General features: G+C 31.9%; 1 protein-coding gene across 1 annotated transcript in view; it reads left to right on the forward strand.

Annotated features, from left to right (window-relative positions):
- Cow (Proteoglycan Cow) overlaps positions 1-25373 on the forward strand; it is a 759293-nt gene that overhangs the window by 244114 nt on the left and 489806 nt on the right. The gene's annotated exons all lie outside the window — the stretch shown is intronic.

Here is a 25373-nt window from a genome sequence, read left to right on the forward strand (position 1 = left end):
CGGGGGCGAACGACGCAATTACCGCTAGATGCTCGGGGATAAAAAGGCAGCATTTTGGCATCTCACTACCAGAACGATTCCTGAAATCCTCTCGAGCAGTACGCCCCGAGCCGACACCAGAACCGATCCTAGAACTCGCATACAAACGAAGAAGCGTGAGATTGACGCGTTCGTAGTCTCCGCCGAGCATTCTCGGTCTCCTCGCCGCCTGCGAAATCTTATCGAAAGTTCGATCTTATCAGACGAAAGCGGAGAGTTCGCCGCTATCTAAGATTCGGTCTAAGATCCGACCGCTACCGCTAAACGGACCGTGGGCCGGCGAGTTCGCCGCTCCGTCGAGGCTTCTCGACTCCCGCTAGTCATCCTCTATCCGCGTACGGAAGCAGGGACGGAGAGTTCTCCGCCCGATCGAGGATCCTCGATCTCCGGCCGCCTCCTCCCGCCCACCTGGGAATACGCGGATAAAAACACGCGAACGCACTGACACGGTTGTACCGAGATCCAGCAATTATAATCGCGCCGAGCTACGTAATCACATCATCCGATATAATTCCACGTACCGTCAAAATAAGCACGGCCTTGCCGTACACGCGCCGATCGACCGCGCCCTGTTTCTCGCGCATTTCGCGCGCCGTCAAAGTAAACACGGCCTTGCCGTACACGCGCCGATCGACCGCGCCCTGTTTCTTGCGCATTTCGCGCGCCGTCAAAATAAACACGGTCTTGCCGTACGCCGCCGAATATTTTAAGCGGTTCGATACATCGAACATCGCGCACTGAATAACGAACGCGAATTGCATCTAACGTGTTGCATCATCCGCCGCGCGCTAGCTTCACAAAACATATTGTAAATAGACCATTGCCGAAAGAGGCGAATAAATACGCTACATTATAACTCAAGCTTTTCGTGTGTCTCACCTTCTCACGAGCCCTGATTCCGACCGAGTTCATCCGCGCTCGCTCGCGAAAAGTAACCCCGTTACAATCTTAATTATTAATACGAAATAAAATATTAAATAGAAAATTTTAATGATCAGCTTTGCTACTAGGGTATTGCGTTATTACATTTGTGATACGCACGTTCCTGAGACTAGTGACGCGCTCCTTAGTTACGGCCGTTCGGCGCTGCGTTGCTAAGGAGTGAGCAGTAAGGGATCGTCCCGATTGCGCACATTACCGATCGGATACGACAATATTTCCCGATCGGACATAGACCCGATAGGACACATATCCGATCGGACACAGTCCCGATCAGACACAGGCTAGATCGGACACAAACCCAATCGGACACAATTCCAATCGGACACATGGTTGCAATCGGAGATAGGCCCGATCGGACACAGACCCAATCGGACACAATTCCGATCGGGCACATATGGTTGCAATCGAACACCATCCCGATCGGACACAGTATATATAGGCACAGACATATATAGGTTTGGGTTAGATTATATCTTCCGGAAGTGGAGCTCCCCCGTAAGGGGGGGGGGGGGGGTGGAACATACTGCCTGCACGCATATACTTTTTAATGCGTAGTAAGGTTCCACATAGGTTTATAACTTTCCACGCGAAGCGAGGTTCAAACAAACGCAAACCTATGTGTCTAGTTTTTTGATAGTGGAGCCCCCCATAGAGGGGGGGGGGGGCGGAACCCACTGTGTCCACACATACATTTTCCCATCCACATAATGATTGTAGGATGGACCTAGCTTCGCGATAAGGACTGTGTCCGATCGGAACTGTATCCGATTGAGTCTGTGTCCGATTGGGTCTATGTCCGATCGGGCCTGTATCCAATCGGGCCTATGTCCGATCAGGTCTGTGTCTGATTGCAACCATATGTGTCCGATCGGAATAGTGTCCAATTGGGTCTGTGTCCGATCGAAATTGTGTCCAATTGGGTCTGTGTCCGATCGAGCCTGTGTCCGACCGAGCCTGTGTCCGATTGGGTCTGTGTCCGATTGGGAAATATTGTCGTGTCCGATTAATAATGTGCGGGATTGAGACTCACTCAGCAGGAAGAGGGGGAACCGTAGACGTGAGTCAAGGAATCTGACCGAAAGTTGCAACTAAATCTCAGCACTGATCTAAAGAATCAATTAATATCTAATATATGTATGTGTATGTATGTGTATAATAGAATACATATACGTATAATATATTAATAATAGAAGTTTTGATATTTAATTATTTATGAAAATAAAAGTTATCTAGCAAGGAAAATTTTTTGATTTTAGAAGAAGGTACATTATTAAGGCATATTTTTTATATATAGGGATTTTTCTGAAGCACAGTGTTACACGCGATCAGCGGCTTGACCGTCGAGTCTCGAACAGTTTCGAACGGTAGTGCGATGATTGTAGGCATCGCCTCAGATAGCAGCCCGAGAAGGGCATCTAATTCCGAGAACTGATCTAACTATGGCACGTATGGAAGAAATGCTGTCTATTGCAAGGTGCGCTATTTTGAGTATTTACTGTATTCGAATCTGGGCAGCTCGCGTATAGATACTTAATTCGCTTTGCTGTTACTGCGCGTGACTTTTGAATACATGTTACTTGGCATTTAAAAAGTGATGAAAAAATGATATGGAAGATATTTAAAAAATACAGCAGAAAGATGTTGCAAATGAAAGTTTTAATGTACTTTATAATAACGCATTCAGATTTCACAAATGTCATTTTTAAAAATATTTTTATCTTATTTTTTTTATTATTAAAAATTTTTAAATTTGTCTATTATAGATAAAAGTGTTTAACGTTAAATTCATATATAATTGATTATCATATAAAATAACGTTGTTTTCCGAAAATGCAACTTTTAAAAATGAGCTAGAAATATCCTTATTTCGTTATATTTGCCCTATTCATACCCGTTTTATGATTTTTGTTATTTGATGATAGCTCTTTCCTCGTAATATTGTAAAGATAACCGTGAAAAGCAAGTACGGTATAAATAATTTTTATTATATAAAACATGTTTTTATAATAAGTATTACAAATAATGCTGAACATGTTCGATAAAATATTACAGATTTATAGATAGAATGATATAGCGTAATAAATTACTAGATTCGCTGATCCAAAATCTAGAAGATTGCTGATGCAAAATCTATGCAATAACATTGATGCATAATTTTATTTGCAATTACATGCCATATATAACCAGTAAGCAATTTGATAGCAAATTGTTGCCAAATTGGGATTAAATTCGCTTAGAAATTGCTAACAAATCTGATGCCATCTGTGTCTGCATTAAGCTTGTGTTTTGCTGGCAAAGCTTGCTGACATAATTTGACTGCAATTTGATGTCAAAAACCGAACAAAGCTTGCTGACATGACTTGATATCAAATTGGCGGCAGAAATCGAGCAAGATCTATCCAGGGCAATCCGATGCCAGATTGGCAGCAAAAACTGAACAAATTAACTATTCTGCAAATTAACTATTATTTAAAATAGTATATCACTATCTATACCCGTATTTAAGTTTTTATTATGAGTGTATATAAAGTCTGCAAAAGGCGGCTAATAATATTGTAACATATCTATTTCTTATAGTTCAATTTTTAATTCTCATGCAGGGAATTTAGATATTGCACTGATTTTTTAAACATCGGACAGATAATTGTTCGATTTTCATTTTCACTCGGATAATTTTTGTCCAAAAAATCTTTAATATAATAAATTAAATTATTTAAATTTACCTATATGTTATAACACATTAATGTATATATTATCATCATATCAATACATATATCAATACTGTAATTGGTTTTATTTTTGTCGTCAAAAAAACATCAGAAAATAATCTCCCGTGGATGTGACATTTTCGAGTCTCATGAGAGCTAACTTAGAATATCTAATTAGTCATTTTGTGACAAAAATTTATTGTTATTTTGTTACTTATGATTGAAACTTTAAATCCATTTAAATGTACCATTTTATATAAATGGCCAAAGGCTGCAGATTTTGTTCAGTTTTTGCTGCCAATCTGGTGTCAGATTGCTCTGTGCAGATTTTGCTCGATTTCTGCTACCAATTTGACATTAAGTAATGTCAGCAAGTTTTGCTCGGTTTTTGCCGTCAATTTGCTGTCAGGTTATGTGTTATAGCCCAAAATGGCTATAACCAAATTAGTATAATTATTAATTATTAAATATTATGTAACCTAACATACATCTTCCGATTATAACTCGAAGCCGAAGAAGACGTATAGAGTTACGAGCGCAATCGCTGACAAAGCGAGCCAAGTGCGGAGATCGCGAAACTCGAAGGACGACGTGCCGGAAATACAAGCAAAGAATTTACGTAGCTTGCATCTGGGTTTTTTCTAGCCGAAAACAAGCGACACGATCATTTATGATCCTGTCGCTGAACGATCCCTCCCAAAGACTAATCGAAAAGAAGATAATAAAATTATCCATCTCGAACGAGCGCCAAGCAGTCCTAACCGTAAAATCACACGAAGCTGATATAATCAGACAATTATATAATATAGTCGAACCTTGTCAAAAGCAACCACGAGACGGACAATTTGTAACCGTTTTAATAATAACGAATGTCCCAGCTGATCTCGCGACGGTCGCCGCGATATCAGGCACGTGAAGCAATTCTATACTGCGATAACCGTCAAACAGTTGTAGAGCGAGAAAGGAAGGAAGAATTAAAGTTAATATCTTCGAATAAAAAGATTTTATTCTAATACTACTGTAATTGTGGTACAAAAGGCGAGAAGACCTTGAACAATCCCGAACTTTCCAGTTCTAATTTGGCCAACGATTCCCAAAAATCTCCGTGCTTCCACAGAGACACAATAAAATTGGTGGCAGCGGTGGGATGTGCCAAGGGATCACCAGCTAACTCACCGAATAAAAACCTGTAAAAAACCAAAAGAGTAAATAACAGGCATGCCAGCAAACAAGTTGAAGCTGACGGACGCAAGCAGAAGCAACATATACGGACAACACAAGCAGTACGAGAATCACGGCCAAGCAGCTGAAACTCGAATAGGAATAGCCAATGTCAAAGGATCGATACCGACCTACAACATTTCTAAGAACGACGCATCGCCATACGACGAGCATCAGGCCGCCAGCCTTATCAACCGCCGAGCGAGAAATTGCAGCATCAGCAACCTACTGACCCAGTGAGCGAACATGCAAGCCGTCTTATTATTGTAAGTCCGTAATATATTTATAATTGCGTGAATGTCGGAAGATTCTAACGTACCGAAACCGATAGCAAACCAATCGTGGTTATTAAGCGAACCAGCGCGACGAGCAATTAGCTTAAGTCTAACACCGCGAAAAAATTTTGTAACGCGCGAAGAAATTTAGAAACTCAATACTCGAGCCAAAGCGAGCCCGAGTTACCGGAAAACGTCGTCACCGAACGCGAATTTCCATTTAATACTCTCGACGAAAGCCTATTACCGTGTGATACGACTGACCTCACTGACAACACTCAACGCGAAACTAAATAAACGCGACCGTATATTAGCAGAATTCCGAGTAGAGTATCCTTACGGCGCGAAATTTTATTAACTTCTTACGAGAGCGACCAGTTCAATCCAGAAGTAAAATCAAAAGATAACGCATGCCCCGTTAGTGTAATGAACACGACTGATACAGAAGTCGAAATACAGACGCCGTATGTTATTCTCGAAGATGTAGAATACAACCGCGAATTCGGAATACACACCATAAAAACGAGAAAAAATTCGAAACCTATCTCCTCACGATATTCGCAAATTTGACAATTACTACGAACACAGCATCGACATTCAGAAGAAAAACAGGCACTCCTACGGATATACAAAGAATATTACAATACATTTCAGTTGGACGGAGAACCACTGACGTGCACCGCGACGGTAGAGCACGAGATAAACACGCGCGCTGATTACTCATCGGTAAACACGAGACCGTCTTCCGGAAAGACATAAGATTGAAGTAAATAAACAAGTGCAAGAAATGTTAAAAAACGGCATAATCCAAACAAGCGCGAGTCAATGGAACACACCTCTATTAGTGGTACCGAAAAAGGCCGATGCATCTGGAAGATCAAAGCTCCGAATAGTAGTCGATTTTCGGAAGCTAAATAATTTGACGATAGGCGACTCATTTCCACTGCCCAACATCACCGATACATTGAACCAGTTAGGAAACGCCAAATATTTTACTATCTTAGAATACCTTTGGTATCAGGATATCATCAGATACCGATGAGATAAAAACGAGATAAAAATAAAACAGCATTTTCAACGCCCTATGGACATTATGAGTTTAATAGAATGCCATTCGAACTAAAAAATACGCCACGACATTCCAGCGATTGATGAATTCAGTTTTGATAGAAATACAAGAATTAAAATGTCAAGTTTATCTGGATGACACCGTTATATATGGATCAAGCCTAGAGGACTCAACAACCGACTCAAGGAAGTACTACCTTCAAAAAAAAAGACTTCAAAAAAATAATCTAAAATTACAACCGGATAAATGCGAATTTTTACGCAAAGAAGTGATTTATTTAGGTTACATTATTTCGGAGAATGGAATATCTCCAGATCCGTCAAAATTGACGGCAATAAAAGAATTTCCGACGCCGAAGAAAGTGAAGGATGTACAATCTTTCATAGGACTAACCGGATATTACAGAAAATTTATAGAAGACTTCTCAAGAATGGCCAAGCCACTAATTAAATTAACGAAGAAAACAGAAAAATTCGAGTGGACAATGGAACAGCAAAATGCTTTAGAAATATTAAAAGAAAAATTAATGACAGCGCCAGTGTTAAAATATCCAGACTTTATTCAAGGATTTATAGTGACCACTGATGCCTCCGACTTTGCTATCGGAGCAGTATTGTCACAAGGAAAAGTAAGCAATGACCGGCTTACGCTAGCAGAGTTTTATCGCGGGCAGAGCAGAATATTTGACATACATAAGCAAAGAAGCAATGCATCCGAAATTAATGCCGATAGAAACATATTACATATTTAAAAGAAGCGACGCAACAATTACAACAAGGAATGTATTTCCCGTTCGAAGTTCACGAAGATTGGCTAGCGATAGAAGAATATATCAAAATAAACGCGTTTTACGATAAAAGAAATGTGCATATTGCAATTCCCATTAATTACACAACCAAGTTACGATATTATAAATGTAATTACACTTCCCGTATCGATGAATAATAACATATTTACTGTAACCAAAATGAAAAAGAAAATAATTGCCGTAGATAAGGAAAAATTAACTTATCTTAGAATAAAGGTAAGCGATTTAAAAAATGTATAGAAATAAATTCAAAATATACATGTGAAAATACGATACCGATATATCGTATGAACCAAAACGCACTATGCGAAATACAAATGTATACACTATCACAACAATACAACTGATAAACTCAAAAAATGCGATCTGGACAAAACTACAACAGCCGCATGGTTATATGCGACCACAACCGACCAACATATAACGATACAATGCTATAATCGACACGAACACAAATAAATAATTAAAAATATAGGAAAAATTACATTAAAAGGAAAATGTAAATTAACGACAATAGATATGACGATACAATCAATAAAAACAGTATACGAAACAAACATAGGAACCTACTTATCAGAAATAAATATTACGTTTCTACAGATATACAAGACGCACGATAACGACAGAGAACTAGAAAACGTAACGCTACACCGAACGGAATTATAACATTAAAAAATAAACTAGAAGAATTAAAAAATAATCTACAAGAAAATGAACAGAACCAGGGTTGGGAAGTAACGCGTTACTTGTAACGCCGTTACCGTTACAGTTACTTTTTTTCGGTAACTGTAACGGTAATGGCGTTACAAATTTTATTTGTAACGGAAAAAGTAACTTCGTTACATTTCTCGGTAACGAGTAACGAATTTAACAGTTACTTTTATCGTTACTTTTTTCAAATTTTTTGATTTATTTAAGATATTATTCTTGCTATTGTGCGTGATAAAATTTTTATCTTAACCGTAAAGCCGTAAGCAAATCGACCAATTAGCATTCTTATTATGTTGTAAAAATGCTTGAATGTGATTGATCAACTTATGGCTCTTGCATACCAGTGCGATGACGCGACGCGCGATATCCAATGAGAGCTTTATCTTTTCGGAAAAGCAGAGCTCTCATTTACTACCAGTTCTAAGTACCTTGCAACGAAAATTAGAAAATCTCAATAAATCTGACCTTATAGATTGCCATTCATTAGTTGAAGCTATTCATCAAGGTTTAAATAAAAGGTAACTTATTAATTTGATTAATACATATGTTATTTAATTTTAAATAAGGATTTAATTGAAAAATATTATTTTATTTTAAACTATTGATTCAAAAGTATTAATTTCAATAAAACAAACAATGTCGCTTAATTTATTATATTTGATTTTAGATTTCTTACAATATTTGAAACAAAAGAATTAATAATAGCAGCATGTTTACATCCAAAATTTAAGTTAAACTAGTTAATTGGAGAAAAAAGAAAACGTGCTGAAAATTACTTGGAGGATTTATTGGGAATCCGATCAACTGAAAATTCTTCAAAAGCTGGAAAATCTGACGATCACGATGATTTTTTCATTTTTGAGCAAAAAACGGTGCAAAATGAATCTGAACAAGAAGAATTGCAACGGTTTTTAAAATAAAATAATTGTAATATAGAAATGTTAAACGACTATTCAAAACTTAAAAAACTTTTTATTAAATATAATACAGCTCTACCAAGCAGTGCATCTGTAGAAAGAATATTTAGCATCGGTGGCTCTGTATTAACACCACAAAGAGGGCATTTAAATGATGATACTATGGAGCAACAAATTTTATTAAAAATTAATAAAGAATTTCGATAAAATTTAATCATTTATTTTGTAATAAATCTTGAATGAAATCTTGCTTACAATTTTTTAAAAGTTTTTCTTATGCAAAATAATTTATTAGTTTGTATTGTAAAAAAGTAACGGAAATTGTAACGACTCGTTACTTTTTAGTAACTGTAACGATAACGAGTTACTTTTTAAAATTAGTAACGAGTAACGGTAACGAGTTACTTTTTAGAAAAAATAACGGTAACGGTAACGAGTTACTTTTATAAAGTAACTTTCTCAACCCTGAACAGAACTTCTTTGTCCAAAAACAATTTGTTTATCCAATGGCAACGAACGGAACCATAACAATAATTATAATAGTCATTGTAACATACATAATTATAAAAAATAAAAAGAGGAAAATAAAGCGACCATCGGTCAGGATATACGATGAAGAACCATGTATATCTTACGGACTCCCAAGACCCATACTAAAGCGTAGTCTAAGTACGTGATTTTAGATAGTAAGAAACGATTATATCAAATATATACGGGAAAAATAATGTATTTGTTAGATAAAGAAAGGGTATAACTAAAGAAAAACGTTGTACTCCCGTTTTTCTTTTTTCAACGGGGGAGAGATGTTATAGCCCAAAACGGCTATAACCAAATTTGTATAATTATTAATTATTAAATATTATTTAACATACGTCTTCCGACTATAACTCGAAGCAGAGGAAGACGTATAGAGTTACGAGCGCAATCAAAGCACTGACAAAGCGAGCCGCGCGCGGAGACCACGCGATCGCAAGACTTGAAGGACGATGTACCGGAAATGCAAGCAAGAAATTTTTGTAGCTTGCATCTGGGGTTTTTCCAGTCGAAAACGAGCGACACGACCATCTATGATTCTGTCGCTGAACGATCCCCCCCAAAGACTAATCGAAAAGAAGGTAATAAAATAACCCATCTCGAACGAGCGCCAGGCAGTCCTAATCATAAAATCACACGAAGCTGATATAATCAGACAATTATATAGTGTAGTCAAATCTTAACAAAAGCAACCACGAGACGGACAATTTGTAACCGTTTTAATAATAACGAATGTCCCAGCTGATCTCGCGACGGCCGCCGCGATATCAGGCACGTGAAGCAATTCTATATCGCGATAAACCAAACAGTTGTAGAGCGGGAAAGAAAGGAAGAATTAAAGTTCATATCTTCGAATAAAAAGATTTTATTTTAATACTATTGTAATTATGGTACAAAAGGCGAGAAGAACCTGAACGATTCCGAACTTCCCAGTTCTCATTTAACCAACGATCCCCAAAAATCTCCGTTCTTCCACAGAGGCACAACAAACTTTGCCACTAAAACATAAACTTAATGCGGACACAGATGGCATCGGATTTATTAGCAATTTCTGAACGAGTTTGATGCCAATTTGCTATCAAATTGCTTATTGGGTATGTATATATATATGTGTACATGTATTGCATTATATATATATATATATATATAAAGTGCTGTGCTATACAATAATTTTCATGTATTATATTGTATTTCAATCAGTTAATTAAATGCGTAGCTATTAATAATAACTTTTTTCATTATGGTAGTTAAGATGTTATTGTTCATTGGCATGCATTTCGGGAAAAAGAGTCCATATATATATATATATAGGGTGTCCGACAAGTAAGTGACAAAACGAAAGGTAGAAGTAGACTGGATCAAACTGAGTCGAAAAGTCTTGAACCATTTTTTTTTATAACGTTTAATAAAGGAGTTATCATTGAATAAAGTATGGTCAATCTACGCCAACCTTTAGCCGGACGTCGGTGAGCCGTAAAGTGTGCGCCGCCGTATACTACCAGGCGCGCGGCTCACCGACGTGCGCCTGGCTTAAGGTCGGCGCTGATTGGCTAGACTTTACTCAATAATAACGTCTTTATTAAGCGTTATAAAAAACAAGGTTTAGAACTTTTCGACTCAGTTTGACCTAATCCACTTCCGTCTTTGATCACTTACTTCTTGAACACCCTGCATATATATATATATATATATATATATATATATATATATATATATATATATATATAAGCTCTCAAAATAAAAATATTAAATATTTTACACACACACACACACACGCGCGCGCGCGCGCGCGCGCGCACACACACACACACACACGCACACACGCACGCACGCACGCACGCACGCACGCACGCACACACGCACGCACACGCACGCACGCACGCACGCACGCACGCACGCACACACACACACAGGTGTCCTAGACCACCCGTACACCCCTTTTCCTTCAAAAACTAAGCATTTTAGAGAAAAACGTTTTGAACAAAAATTGTATGGTTTTGAGAGGAACATAAGATGGTGTCATTGGTTTGACTTTAGATGGCATAGTTAAAGTCAAGTCAAGGACACCTTTAATTTATTAAATGGAACCCTCTATTTTCCATTACATATTCTTGTAGCTTATCTCGAGAGCTTTCCAAAACACTAAATAAAGTATTTTTTCATAAAGTACTTTTTGAGTTATTTTACATTTTAATCAGATATATTTTGATATAAAAAATAAAATATTTTGTAAAATGTTAAGTTTTCAATAAGCTTACCGTAATACTTTTATGTACAGAATAATGAGACAAATCAATTAGTATAAAAAATAATTGTTTTTAAGAAAATTATTTACAATGTATTTTTTAAAACAATTATTTGTTTTTTTTAGCACTAATTGATTTGTCTTATTATTCTGTACATGAAAGTATTACGGTAAGATTATCGAAAACTGAATATTTTACGAAATATTTTATTTTTTATATCAAAATATGTCAGATTAAAATATAAAATAACTCAAAAAGTACTTAATGAAAAAATACTTTATTATAGTGTTTTGGAAAGCTCTCGACATAAGCTATAAGAATGTGCAATAAAAAATAGGGGGTTCCATTTAAGAAATTAAAGGGGTCCTTGACTTGACCTTAACGATGCCATTCAAGGTCAAACCAATGACACCATCTTATATTCCCCTCAAAACCATAATTTTTGTTCAAAACGTTTTTCTCTAAAATGCTTAGTTTTTGAAAGAAAAGGGGTGTACGGGTGGTCTAGGATACCCTGTATATATAATCATAAATTTATATATTATATATTATATGTATATAAGCAATTCTTTTTCTCATTTCTTAAAATTTTCATTTTTCTAAAAAAACGATGTAATAATTATTTTCCTAATTATTTTTTAATTATTCTACTTAATTTTTTTCTGTTTGTACGTACAGAGATTATTAAACAGAAAAAACATATATGAACATGAAAAGTGGTAAAGTTGGTAAATAAATATATTGATTGCAAAATACGATTATTTAAATTTAACAATTGTTTAATATGGAACGTTTTTACACTGATTTGTGTTTCTTTAGCCATGGTTAAATTAAACATATATAAATTATAAATATTTGTGTGTGTGAATTGCATGCATACATTATCTGTTAACAACAAGTTGGAATAAATTGGCATTATGAAATTTAGTAAGGGCAAGAGGCAGCAAAAGGCTATATATTTATATTTCTTTATTTGTAACACAATGTGACGGCAGTTCGGTTTTTGCGATGAAAAGATTTTCGTCTCTTTTCGTCCATATTTTCGTGACTTCCTTAGTAATTAAAGTAGTGTGTGTAATAATTAAAAGATTAAAATAAAGTTGTCAATATTGATAAAAAGTCAAGCTGTTGTTAAATAATTGATGAAGCCAATTCTTAATGTATATCTATATGCCATAAAGTATAATTCTATACAAAAAAATGGAATAACAGACAATTATCGGACTAAAATTAGCAGAAATAACTCTTTTTCGTAAATCAATTGTCACTGAACACTCACTGTCACATAACGAAATTAAAGGAAGTAATAAACGAATCAAAGGCACAACGGAAAATTAAATTATTTTTAAATGTAGCTTTCTCTGTTCATAATAAGCGAGATGAGTTTTGACTGATACCTGACATTACGATAAATGAGCTTTCATAAATATCCAAACAACAAAAGTACTCATGTGCCGAAATCTATTGTTGTTTGAACAAATTTTATAATGTTTCAGAAATTAATCTCTTATAATAATTAGGCTCGTGGTTTATGATCTTTACATTATTGCAGTCTATAACATGGTTATGTGCCAGAATATGCTGAAAAACAATCGTTTGGATATATGCTGTTTTAATTAGCATATGTATATTTTTTTATTTGAGTCTTCAATTATCTTTTAGTCCGATTTAAGATACACCATCTTTACATTTAATTTTATACAATGGATGACATTGTTCGTTGAAAGTGTTATGTTTTTGTGTATTTTTATTACGATTTAAACGATTGAATCTAGCCATTTAAGATCAATGGCTAAATCAACCAAAATTATTCACGTGTTCCGATAATTCTCTAATATATCGGAACATAATGAATTTTCTGTTTTTTTTTTATTATTGTTAAATATTCCATCTTATTATGACTCAATTTTGTGCCAAAAAATAATAATGACAATAAAACGTACATGACCACGAAAAAATCCAATTAAGAAAATAGAATCCGATTTCAAGAAGTTTTTAAAAAAATTCTGGTAAAAATACTAATAAGGATTATATAACAAAACAGAAATATTATACATTAAGTTCCAATGATGCGTTATTACCAAAATCATATAACATTCCCAAAATCCATAAACAAAAATATCTGTTATGTATTATTGTTTCTTCCGTTAATAGTCTTTTATATTCTATCGTGAATTTCATATATAAAATTTTAATAAATAGCTTACCCCCCGCATTTTAATGTGACATAATTTTATATAAATACTATGAAATATTTCATAAAATATTGACTTTTCGATTATCTTACCTCAATATTTTTAAGTAGAAAATAATGAGAGAAATCAATTGGTGCAAAAAAAAAACACAGTTGTTTAAAAATGTGTAGCTGCTCGTTGCAAATTCATATTTTTCTTAAAAACGACTAATATATCTGTCAAATGCAGAGTGAAATTAAATTATGAGGTATCTTCTGAAAGTTATGCAAGAGATATGTTTTTCTTATACCAATTAATTCCTTTCATTCTTTTGTGCATAAAAGTATTGAGATAAGATAATCGAAAAGTATTTTACAATAAAAATATTTTATGAGATTTTTATCTTTAGAGTTTATGTAAAATTATGTCATCAAAGTATAAAATATTTCGTAAACTATTAAATTTTTGCCTATACTGCTCTTATAACTTTTTACGCCGAATATTGCGAGGAATAGATTTATGTAAACAAATTAGAGTGAGATCATTTAAAAAAATGAAAATGACCTTGAAATAACCTGATATCCTTCATCCAAGATCAATCCAATAGCATCATCTTATGTCTCCCCCTCGAAGTCATATAATTATTGTACAAAATATTTTTTTTGTAAAAGAAGTGAAAAAAAGATATTTAGGTGAAAAAATCAAAATGGCTCTTTTTGTTCAGGGTGTTCCAGACCATCCGTACTCCCTTTTTAAAATGAAAATAAATGGCTTTTATCAAAAATCGCGAACATTTTTTAAATAAATCGGCTATGCTGTATCGAATAGTGACCTTGAACTTGACCTTGAATTTGACCTTGAAGGTCAATTGAAGGTCAACTTTGATTTTTTAAATGGAAACCTCTTTTACTGCATATTCTTGTAACCTATCTCGAGAGTTTTTCAAAACACTATAATAAATTATTTTTTCATTACGTACTTTTTGAATTATTTTATATCTTAATCTGACATATTTTGACATAAAAACTAAAAAATCTCGTCAAATATTTAGTTTTCGATAATCTTACCGTAACACTTTTATATACAGAATAATGAGACAAATCAATTAGTATAGAAAAAATTGTTTTTAAGAAAAAGTATGTAATTATTAACAATATATTTTTAAAACAATTATTTGTCTTTTTTTACACTAATTGATTTGTCTCATTATTCTGTACATAAAAGTATTACGGTAAGATTACCGAAAACTAAATATTTTACGAGATATTTTATTATTTATATCAAAATATGTCAGATTAAGATATAAAATAACTCAAAAAGTACTTAATGAAAAAATACTTTATTATAGTGTTTTGAAAACCTCTCGAAATAAGGTACAAGAATATGGAATAAAAGGGGGGTTTCCATTTAAAAAATCAAAGTTGACATTCAATTGATCCTCAAGGACCCTCCAGTTCAAGGTCAAGTTCAAGGTCACCATTCGATAGAGCATATTTAGTTAAAGCCAATTTATTTAAAAAATGTTCGCGATTTTTGATAAAAGCCATTTATTTTCATTTTGAAAGGGATGTACGGGTGGTCTGGGATACCCTGTATATTGTACTTTAATTAGTAAATAAAATAGCTATTATTTTTAATGATTTTCTATCCAGTAGTGTTTGTGTTTGCAATAGTATAATGTGATAGTAATACTAATGTAGTAGTAAATATATATACTATATTATACTATAGTATAGTATATTTACTATCAAAAGACACGGTTTCGCGCTAAGTAATGCGAAGCAAAGACCGCGCGTAACAAGTGCGAGGCACACCGGGTATCTATACGCGAGTCGGATAGTTGAGAGTACCTTAGATTACCAGACCTGAATAACGGTTGAACCAATCGAATTCTTGATAGGCTTAATCGATAACTTGGATTCGATTTATATAAGGAAAGTGTCTTTATTTTCGCTCTGTATGTTCTATAAAGCAGAGATATTACGAAGCAAAGTCGAAATGTGGAAATTTTCATGTAAGAAACATCACCATCATCATCATCATCATCGTCATCGTCGTCCCTTTTACCGCTATATATGTATACAACAGATGCATAGAATATAGTGGTATTATGCTACACGTATATATACACGTACACAACACACATGTAATAATGACAATGTATTCTTGTACGGTTGGCATCTTTGACGAAAAATTGTGCTAACGGCGCTTCGTGATGTTACTGCTTACATCCATACTTGCTTTTGACAGGTATAGATTAGTGCCGTGTTCGTATGCTTTCATTTATAAAAAAGTGAAGATGCAAAATTCTTTGTAATACTTGTGGATAGTTGGATCAGATATATCTCATTTATATTAGAAAAAACTAAAACATTACAAAAGTAATTTATCTCAGCAAACACAAATATATAACTGTAACATTGCCATAATGAAACGGAATGTAACAAGTAATATAACGTATTTGTTACATGTAACATTCACGTTAGTTGTAATTTCCCACTACATAACATGAATATAATATGTTAACAAAATGTTATATGATTGTTACAGTCATGTAATTGTCCATCCAAGTAGCAAACTGACGTCACAATGAGTAAATTTTGGTCACAAAATGATTAATTAGACATCCTAACTTAGGTCTTATGAGATCCGAAAATGAAATCGATATGTTACATCCACGGGACATCATTTTCTAACGTTTGTTTGACGGCAAAACTAAGACCAATTACAGTAATAATATAACATATATTAATGTAATATATATTATAAATAAATTTAAATAATTTAGTTTAAAAAAATCAAAGATTTTGTTTATATGTAAGTAAATTTCTGTTTTATATTTTAAGCAAATAATAACAAACGATTTTCACTTATTCGGATAGAAATTGTCCGAATAAATTAAAATATTATCAGATATTATCTGTCCGATTTTCCAAAAATCAGTTCAATATCTAAATTTCCTGATACGGGAATCATATCAGATATTGAATTGATAAAAATAATTACAATGGTATTAGTCGCATTTTGCAGGCTTTATATACGCTCATGACAAAAATTTGAATACGGGTATAGATAGCGAATAGCGCGCCGCATAGCGGTAAGCAAATGAACTATAATCCCAATATCAGTTAGAAAAGGATTTGATTTGGACGATCAAAGGATGTCTTCAAAATTACGTCTTTGGCTAATCTAAGAAATGAGGTCTTTTAAACATCAATTATTAGTCCCTGACATTATAGACCAAAAATAGATGTCATTATCTCGTCTTCCGAAGTTACTCTGTTACTTGGGCTGTTACATTATATATTACTCCCATGTTACATAGCAGTTATATTCTGGTGTTATATTGCATAAATAAGAGACAGTCCATATAATCCCAATATAAATTAGCCATAACAACTGTTACATTACATGTTATTCCCATGTTATATAGCAGTTATATTTTGTGTTTGCTGGGTATTTATAAGAAAGAGATGTGTGTAATCTACAATATAATATGTTTATTATAAGATATGTGTCCGTGTGTATTAGATTCAATTATTCAGAAGTATCAGGAAGAATTCTGCAGCTTTACTATTTTATAAATAAAAGAGTGCTATATAATGTTGCACTTTGGAAAATTTAATGTCAAATACTTGTCAAAAACCAGTATGGATAACTGCGAACAGTAATGTAGGCATACGTACACAAGAATCTAGTATATTTGAATGCATTTGTTAAAGGAGTGTCATCATATAGTTATTTGTCATGCATCATATGACTACGGATAAGTATAAATAACATTGGTGAAATGCAGTCTGTAAAGTTAATGCATGTCTTATGAATAATTTATAAATATACATTTATTTTTCAATGGAAGTAGAAGAATTTTTCAAGCTGTTGATAAGATTTTGACAAAGGCTGTGGCATCATGTTTATTGCATATATAATCAACATATTGTTAATTCTTATTTCGATGTGAATGCATTGCTTGAAATAGATGAAGCATGTTTCAGTATTGTTAATGAATATAATAGATCTGTTATATTGTATTTTTCCATCTGTCAGAATGCTATTTGATATATATATTTGACAGAAGAAATTTATATTAAAACTAATATTATTCATCATTTTGTTCTCTTTATTATCGATACAAGGATTGGTTTACAATAGACATGTTGTCGCAGACATTGTCAAAATCTGAACAGTTTGAAATATTTTTCTAGTTCCATTGAAAAATAAATGTATTTATAAATTTATTACAGAAATTTATAAATTATTAAAAAAATAGATAGAAATAGAAATTTATAAGATTTAATCGCACACTGTGTTTCACCAATGTTACTTTTACCTATAATTGCATATGATGCATGACAAATAACTATATGATGACAATCCTTTGACAAATGCATTTGAATACACTGGATTTCTTTTTACAACTTTCGTTTTTGATATATAATCAAGATACAAGACGGATTAATCAAATAATTTATAGCATAGCACAAGCATATAATAATATTATATATTTTAATTTTAATAATAATAATTTTTTTTTTAAATAATGTACAAATAGATATTGTTCAATAGAAATCAAAGAAATAAAAGGGTTGCTTTTTATAATTCAGAAATATAATAGATATATTAATTTTATCTGATTGCTCGTAAACATGTATAGTAGCAAAACATGTATATGACACATTAAAAAAAAAGAAATGATGTAACTGCTAAAAAATTATCTTTTTTTAAAAAAAGTGAAAAAAAGCGCCTAGTACACGCGCATAAGCGTCTTTTGCCATAAAAAAAAACTCTTATACAAAATAGTGTTATTTTAATTATTTTAATACAAAAACACTCCAAACTAAAAAACTGTTTCACAAAATAGTTGTTTCAATTTTCTACAAAAATAATGTATATGATAAAAATATTGCGCCAAGTAATACAAAATTTATGTTACAAAATTTATTTATTATTATTTCTAATATTAAAAATTGTATCAAATTGTAATGTGATTAAAATAATGGAATATATTTAAGTAAAAGAAATTTTTTATTAAAAACACTGTTTCACAAAATAGTTGTTTTAATTTTCTACAAAAATCGTGACTTGCAAACCAAAATATCTTATACAGGCTTAAACAAACTGAAAAAATTCATCCGTGTACAGAAGGACAGATTACACAACGAAATGCGTAACAACGTCGTCTACAAAATAACATGCAAGGACTGCAACGCCTCGTACGTTGGACAAACAAGTAGACTCCTGAAAACTAGAATCGCCGAACATAAGAATCACATTAGAAAAAACACTGCACAACATTCGGTCATCACGGACCACAGGCTCAATAACCATGAGTTCGCATGGGATGAGGTGGAGGTATTAGATGAAGAACGCATATATGGCAAGCGCTTGATGTCGGAGATAATATTCATTACAAAACAAACTAACAGTCTTAATTTACAAAGCGATACGGAGAATCTACATCACGCATACCTCACGCTGGTGGAGAATCTACCAAAAATTTAAATCGTTTTGATGGATACCTTTCCAATATTATACTCCACCCAATTCATTTATTTTATTTCACACGACTTAATTTATTTAAATATCTCAAGTTTAAATTAACTCATTTATTTCACTTCATACGACTTTAACTTATTTATTTAAAACATAATTCTAAATTATTTTATTTATTTTACCTCATATGACTCAACTTAATTTATTTAAAATCATAACTCTAAATTAATTTGATTTTATTTTATTTCATACGACTTTAACTTTATTTAATTACAAACATAATTCTAAACTAATTTATTTATTTTACGTCACTCGACTTAAATTAATTTATTTAATATCCGAACTCTAATTAAGTGGTGCGTGGTTTTAATTGTTTGTGAAAATACTCTCGTTTACATAATTAGGCATAACGGTACACTAATATAAGAAATCCGTCAAATAGGTTTAAATTTTAATAAATATTAGTCGACCTACAAACAAACAACACAACAAATGCGGTCAACAATATCACGCAAAATCAATACAGACAATATAAATCATCGATGTCAACAAAAAAACAGTTGCGTCTTGAATTTCGTAGTTCGCGGTGATCTGTACGACCAATGCAGCACGGTTACGAACAACATAAACCCTTTGAAATAAGTCATACGCGACAGGGACCGTAAAAAAGACCAAATTAAGTGAGTCGACAGGATTGCTCGGCGCCAGCGACATACGCATACCACGTACGTTAAAATTATTTGCATTTGTAATTGTAAGTATTGATCCATGTATAACATATTGTTAATCATAATTGTAATAGATGCTGAAGAAGGTCCAAACCCTTGGACCGAAACATACAATAAACATATCAAACAAATTATAATCGCGCAATGATTACGGCGCTAAGCCCTCAATAAGCCCTTCCTTCCGCATTATTTATTATTATTTCTAATATTAAAAATTATATCAAATTGTAATGTGATTAAAATAATGGAATATATTTAAGTAAAAGAAATTTTGTATTAAAGAACAAATTTCAATATAAACTAACATTTTAATTAGAGAAAAACTTGGCGCTGCAAAAATTCAAAATGTAAATAATACGTTAATTAGTATATGTTCAGTTTAGCAGCGCCAAGTCGTTCTCTATATAAAAAGTTATTTCATACTGAAATTTGTTTTCTTAATAAAAAATTTCTTTCACTTAAATGTTCCACTATTTTAATCATATTGCAATTTGATACAATTTTTAATATTAGAAATAATAATAAATAAATTTTGTAACATAAATTTTGTATTAATTGGCGCAAAATTTTTATCATATATCACATTATTTTTGTAGAAATATATATTTACTATACATATTATTTTATATTACAATAATACTGTAATAAAACATTATTGCAATATAATAGTATTATACATATACGTGTTTCTTCGCTTGCCACTACGTGGTGAAATTAGATAAAATTGTCAAGTTTCTTGCTGCGAATGCAGCTACGAATGCATTATAGTATAAAGCCTATAAAGAGAGCATGCTACATGGAGCATAGTAGTATGTTGAATGAATACTAACATAGGATTCAAAGTATAATATTATTTTCTATCAGTTTAATTTTTGTTAACGTCTTAACGAAGGATTCCGAATATTAAACGAATTGTTTAAAATTAGATAAATGGGAAATTGCTTATTTACTGTCTTTTATTTGAAGCAAAAGATCGGAATTTATTTGTTATATAAATTAAATCTCGACTATTATAAATTAAATATATTTTATTTTATATCTTATTTATTTGATTATGTTTAACTCAATTGTTAGTGCTATATGCAACTATGAGGTAACAATATGTGTTATATTGCATTTATTTGTTATATTGCATGTTTATTTAAATTTATGAGTAGGAAATTACGACTAGCCAATACCAATAACGATTATGCAAAATTATGTATGTATAAAAAATCCTGTCCTATTGTACTTTTATATAATATTAATATATAACAAAAATTACTGGATAATAACTTTTTGGTAAACCTGGATATTAGCGCCGATCTCACCGATTTCAATGAACTTTTATATATTGTCAAGGATATGGCTCTGAGTAACTTGCAAAAAGTTTTAGCCGTCGCTCGTTGCTTATTACAAAGTTATTAACAATTAAATGATATGATAAAAACATCTATTGAATGCAATAATCTGAATTTCTCCATGTATGAGCGTTATATATTTAAGTATTTAATTGTATATTTAAGTTATTACCCAGCATACATTGTAACAATATTGCAACAACATTGCAACATTGTAGCAACATTGCGGCAATGTTGCAAATGTTATTGCAATGTTCTGTGCTGTATGGGTAATTATATATTTAAGTAATTGTATGGGGGAAGGGCTTTAGGATTAAACCAAATTTTAATTTTAAATCAGAAATAGGTTTGGATTAGGTTATATCTTCTAGAAGTGGAATCTCTCCCGTGCGGAACCCACTGCGTCCACGCATATATTGTACTTTACAACGCGAAACGAGGCTCACCCTACAATTCTTGTGTGGGTGGGAAAGTGTATGCGTCGATGCAGTGTGTTCCGCTCCCCAACGGGGGGGCTCCACTTCCGAAAAATATAACTTAACCCAAATCTATTTCTGATTTAAAACTAAAATTTGGTTTGGGTTAGGTTATATCTTCCGGAAGTGGAGCTTCCCGTAGGGAGAGGGCGGAACCCATTGTGTCCAAGTATTATATATATACTTTACAACGCGAAGCGAAGTCTACCCCACAATTCTTATATGGATGGGAAAGTATTGCGAGCTTGTATTTATGCCGAAATATATGCAGTCTATAGTTGTTTGACGTAAAGGTCAATTCTAAGGTTTAATTTTTTAAATGGAAATCCTCATTACATATTCTTGTAGATTAGCTCGAGAGCTTTTCAAAACACTGTAATAAATTATTTTCTTCATTAAGTAGTTTTCGAGTTATTTTATATCTTAATTTGACATATTTTGATATAAAAAATAAGATATCTCATAAAATATTTAGTTTTCGATAATCTTACCATAGTATTTTTATGTACAAAATAATGAGACTAATCAATTGGTATAAAAAATAATTGTTTTTAAGAAAAAAAATGTAATTATTTACAATGTACCTTTTTTAACAATTGCTTTTTCATAGAGGAAGTTTTATTTTCGTGAAAAAGTTTTTTTTTGTTTTTTATGCCAATGTGTTTAGAATGTTCTAAAACGTCAAAAAAACATATTTTTAGAAAATGTCCGTATGTGTATGTGTATGTATGTATGTGCATTAAAAAAGAGTGTGGTTACTTTAACTTACTGAAATTTTGAGATATCAATCTAAATTTTTTTACATAAATAGAATATCATTAAAGGATGGTTGGTATTGAATTTGGCTAAGATCGGTGAAGAGGTATATTTTTCATAAAATTTTAAATTTTTCCAAAAAATGGGCGTGGTTGGTCTAACTTTTGCAAATTTTATGTCTAAATTTTTTTTACATAAATAGAATATTATTAAAGGATGATTGGTATTGAATTTAGCTAGGATCGATGAATGGATTTATTTTTTATAAAATTTCGAATTTTTCCAAAAAAGGTTGCTCTAATTTTCTCAAATTTTCAGATATTGAGCTAAATATTTTTATATAGATAGAGTATCATTAAAGGATAGTTAGTATTGAATTTGGCAAGAAATGGTGAAGGAGACCATTTTTTATAAAATTTTCAATTTTTCAAGAAATGTCTACGCACGCTCTAACTTCTTCAAATTTTGAGATATCGGGCTAAATTTTTATATGAACAGAATATCATTAAAGGATGATTGGTATTGAATTTAGTGAGATTTGTGAAAATGGTTTATTTTTTATGGAATCGGATTTTTTGAAAAATTTTTTATATAAGAATAAATATATATAAATTTTCGAATTTTTAAAAAAATATTTGAAATATCCTACGTATGGTTTGTCAACAAAAGCATGTTAAAATTGAGTTAGCTATCAAGTCGTTCAAGCGTATTACTGACAGCTCTGTTCTTGAATGTTTCTTCAAACTGTTTCATCAATGTATCTCGTGTTATCTTTTCTTATAATAAAGTTCATTAAGTATTTCTTTAAATATTCATTTAATGTTTCTCGTGTTATCTTTCCTTATAATAAAATTCTGCTCAAAGCTTCCTCTATGAGGAAGCTAAAATTGAAAAACCCGTTTCCTTTAAGGAGCTTAAGTTTTGTGAGAAAAATAAAATGATGAGGAAGCAATGTGTAAATTTCTAATTTACATAATTATTTGATTTTTTATACAAATTGATTTGCCTCATTATTCTGTACATGAAAGTATTACGGTAAGATTATCGAAAACTAAATTTTTTACGAGATATTTTATTTTTTATATCAAAATACGTCAGATTAACATATAAAATAACTCGAAAAATACTTAACGAAAAAATACTTTATTATAGTGTTTTGAAAAACTCTCGAGCTAAGCACCAAGAATACATATGTAATGGAAAATGGGAATTTCCCTATTTAAGAAATTAGAAGTGACCTTCACATGACTTTCAAATGTCAAGGTCAAACCAAGATCATCGTTGTACGTCCCCTTCTAGATATATACAACTTTTATTTAAATACAACTTTTATTTAAAAAGTTTTTTTTATAAAATTGCATATTTTCGAAATGTTTGCCTGTTAAGATTGAAAAGACTCACCTTGCATATATATATACTGGATGTCCCACCAGAGAGTGGTCACCCGCTTTTATTTTTTAAACTAAAAGAGATAGACCGTAACAAATTAAATGGTTCAAACTGAACCCTATTATGAGCATAGGTGGCTTCCAAAACTTATCTGTGTTAATGAACGGAGAGGTATGTATAATTTTTTTATAATAATGTGAATATTTCGACATAAAAAAAATTGTAGCGCTGTTTGAAAGCAATATAACGAAGTATAATATAGTGTAAATATTTTACATATTATATAAGTTTTATCAACTGGAAATACCGCGGGCGATGCCTATCTTTTCATTTTCGGCCCTACTTTTAGTTTAAAAGATAAAAGAGAGTGGCTACTTTTGATGGAATACTCTGTATATATAGGGTGATACAAAACAACCTGATATCCTTGAAATGTGATATTCTTGAATTCTGAGATGATCTTTCCTTTTACAAAATTTTTTCGAAGCTTAGTTTTTGATTTATAATTGAAAATATTGTTACAAGTTCGATACAACGGGCAGACAAGGACTTTAATATCACTAGAAACTTTACTGTTTTTATTGTAATACTTTATTATCATTCGCAGATATGTGAAATGTATATTTTACAAATATATTTTATAGAGCTTCTACAATTACATTAAAATAATTAATCATCAAAATATGCATAAATATACTCAAGTATAACATATAATAATTGCACTTTATTGGATATTGAAACATAATAATGTAAAAAATTTAATTTTACATTGTGTGCAATTTTTTATTTTTAGTTAATGCATTATTGAAAAATATGTTTTATATATTTGTTTATAGTTATTTTTCTTCAGTATTGCTGCACAGATTTAAATGTAGATGCTATTATTTATTCGTTGCGCATTTTACTTATGAATTTATAATATTTCATGAAAAATATTCGCGTAGCTTTTGTTGAAGATATTCGGCTTTATTTTTAATGTTTAAAAATATTTTGCTGTCTTCATATAAAATTATATACCGTCATATCTGTTTTCATAGTTAACTCTGTGAGATTGCAGAAACCGTTTCGATGTTGTTCACATTTATAAAAAATTACATGTTTTTTTATTATATAATCTATGTGCTAGAGAGAACATATCCGAACCTCATCAAAATCCAAGCCGTTGAATATCTAAAACGGTTCAATGTTTTTCAATATTGTAAGAGATTGAAATATTGTAATGAATTTATTGTAGTATCTGAAATAATGATTAATTGTATCTAAGACTTGATATTTTATATTAATTAATAAGGATCACTTTGACCAAATTCTGATTAATTTAATCGTTGATTAATTTACAGAGTGACCAATATAAACATTTCTAACGATATAATTCTCGTATATAATATAATACAAATTTTAAAATTCTGCTTTTGATCTCCCTATGAATTAATCAACTATTAAATTAACTGGAGTTTGGTCGAAATAGCCCTAAATATCAAAACGTGATCTAATATTATTTAATGTAATGTAATATTATATTTCAGAAAAGTGAAATATTTTATAAA

The sequence above is a fragment of the Polyergus mexicanus genome, unplaced genomic scaffold, assembly GCF_030449975.1.
Source record: "Polyergus mexicanus isolate NDT 795.1 unplaced genomic scaffold, iyPolMexi1.0 SCAF_9, whole genome shotgun sequence".
NCBI classification, from domain to species: Eukaryota; Metazoa; Arthropoda; class Insecta; order Hymenoptera; family Formicidae; genus Polyergus; species Polyergus mexicanus.